Raw genomic sequence first — 2,276 nt, forward strand, 5'->3', positions numbered from 1 at the left:
GAAATTATTTATTTATTTATTTATTTATATTTCAATTTATATCCCGCCCTTCCCACCGAAGTGGCTCAGGGCGGCTTACAACATATAAAACTTACACAGGTTTGGCTTAAAAACAATTACATAGCAACAGTTAAAACAATAAATTAATAAAACATAGGACATAAAAACCAGTGTCTGTCAGAATGCACTCTAGCTCCATCCAAAAATTCTCAGCGTCAATTAGTTGTAGGCCCAGCCGGAAGAGGACTGTCTTGCAGGCCCTGCGGAACTGCCCCAGGTCCCGCAGGGCCCTCACCTCTTCCGGCAGCTGGTTCCACCAGTAAGGCGCCCTTACCGAGAAGGCCCGATCCCTGGTGGATTTCAGACGGGCCTCCTTTGGCCCGGGGATCACTAGCAGGTTTTGCGAACCCTATCTCAGTACTCTCTGGGGAACGTGTGGGGAGAGACGGTCCCTAAGGTAGGCAGGTCCTCGGCCATATAGGGCTTTAAAGGTAATGACCAGCACCTTGTACCGGACTCGGATATTATTGGCAGCCAGTGCAAATCCCGAAGCCCCGGCCGAATGTGCTCCCGTCTTGGGAGCCCTAATAACAGCCGGGCAGCGGCATTCTGCACTAACTGCAATTTCCGGGTCCAGCACAAGGGTAGCCCCATGTAGAGGGCATTACAGTAGTGAAGGATAATGAAGGATAGGGGCACCTTCTTTGGGGCTCGAAGGATTGGACCCCCTGGTCCAATTGTTTTGAAACTTGGGGGGGGGGGAGGTATTTTGGGGAGAGGCAATAGATGCTATATTGAAAATTTGGTGCCTCTACCCCAAAAACAGCCCCCTCAGAGCCCAGATACCCGCGGATCAATTCTCCATGATTTTCTATGGGAATAAATCTCCATAGGGAATAACAGAGTTCCCAGCAGACATTCCCCTCCCCTCCCCCCGCTTTCTGATGACCCTGAAGCGGGGGGAGGGCCTCCAAACCGGAGGATCCCCTGCCCCCACCTGGAGATTGGCAACCCTACTTTGTGTGTGTATATATATATATATATATATATATATATATATAATATATATATATACACACACACACACACACTGTGCCCCAGACAGAGTTCCAACAATACGCTGTGGCTAAGAGCCACTGATGGACCTCTGCTCCATATTTTTATCTAACCCCCTCTTGAAGGTGGCCATGCTTGTGGCCGCCACCACCTCCTGTGGCAGTGAATTCCACATGTTAATCACCCTTTGGGTGAAGAAGGACTTCCTTTTATCCGTTTTAAGCAGGGTGGGCCGGGTTCACTATTTGATGGGAGACCAGCAAGGAAATCCAGGGGCGCTATGCAGAGGTCAGGTCTTCCACCACCAAATTACCAGGTGAGCCAGCAGCAACAAGGGACTTCCCCCCCCGCCCCCCCCCTCCCCGCATTAGCTTTTGTGGACTGGAATGCACTTTCTCAGATGCATGGAGTGTTATCTGTATTTACAGGGTGCAAAGGTCAGTGTGGGGAAGGGAAAGGGGGGACAGAAACCCTGGAGCCAAAAGGACACAAAGAGCTCCAGGAAATGTGTGACATTTCTATGCAAAACTGAAAGGCATGCCAGATAACTCATTTGCAATAGCCCCAAAGGGAGATAGCAGATTTCTCTCTAGCCAAGGTAGATAGATCCAAGGGTGGCTTTGCTCACTGTGCTGGATTCCTCATCTGATGAAGTGTGCTTAAGAGCACACGAAAGTTTATGTTCTAAATAAAAACTGGTTGGTCTTAAAGCGTGCCACTTGACTCCTGCTTTGTTTCTCTAGCCACGGTGTTCAAGGGAGCCACAAGGACCTTTGGTTTGCAGGACCTGAGCAAGCAGTGAACTCCAGGGGTTTGGGAGAACATTAATTCATAGGTGTTTTTAGTGCAAAGGATCCTCAAGAACAGAATGGAGAGAGAAATTGCTGAAATACAAATTATTATGAAACTTGGAACAAACACCTCCCCAAGACTGAACTGGAATATTGGCTTTTTAATCTCATTACAGATGCTAAACCCACTCTCACTGAGTATAGCTATACATCCACAGTATTCCAATGTATTTCTCTTTTAGAATAGTGCATCAGAATAATTTTTAGTATTGACATACTCAAATAAGGGACATTGGCGGTTTATCTCATTACCTATCCCTAACCCATTTTCATTTTATGTATTCTTTTTTTCTAATGGCAAACGAGAATGATGTTATTAGCGTTTGTAGAGTCTTTCGGGATCATGTGCCGTGTTCTACTGGAGAAAGT

Source organism: Heteronotia binoei, chromosome 7 (assembly GCF_032191835.1).
Source record: "Heteronotia binoei isolate CCM8104 ecotype False Entrance Well chromosome 7, APGP_CSIRO_Hbin_v1, whole genome shotgun sequence".
NCBI classification, from domain to species: Eukaryota; Metazoa; Chordata; class Lepidosauria; order Squamata; family Gekkonidae; genus Heteronotia; species Heteronotia binoei.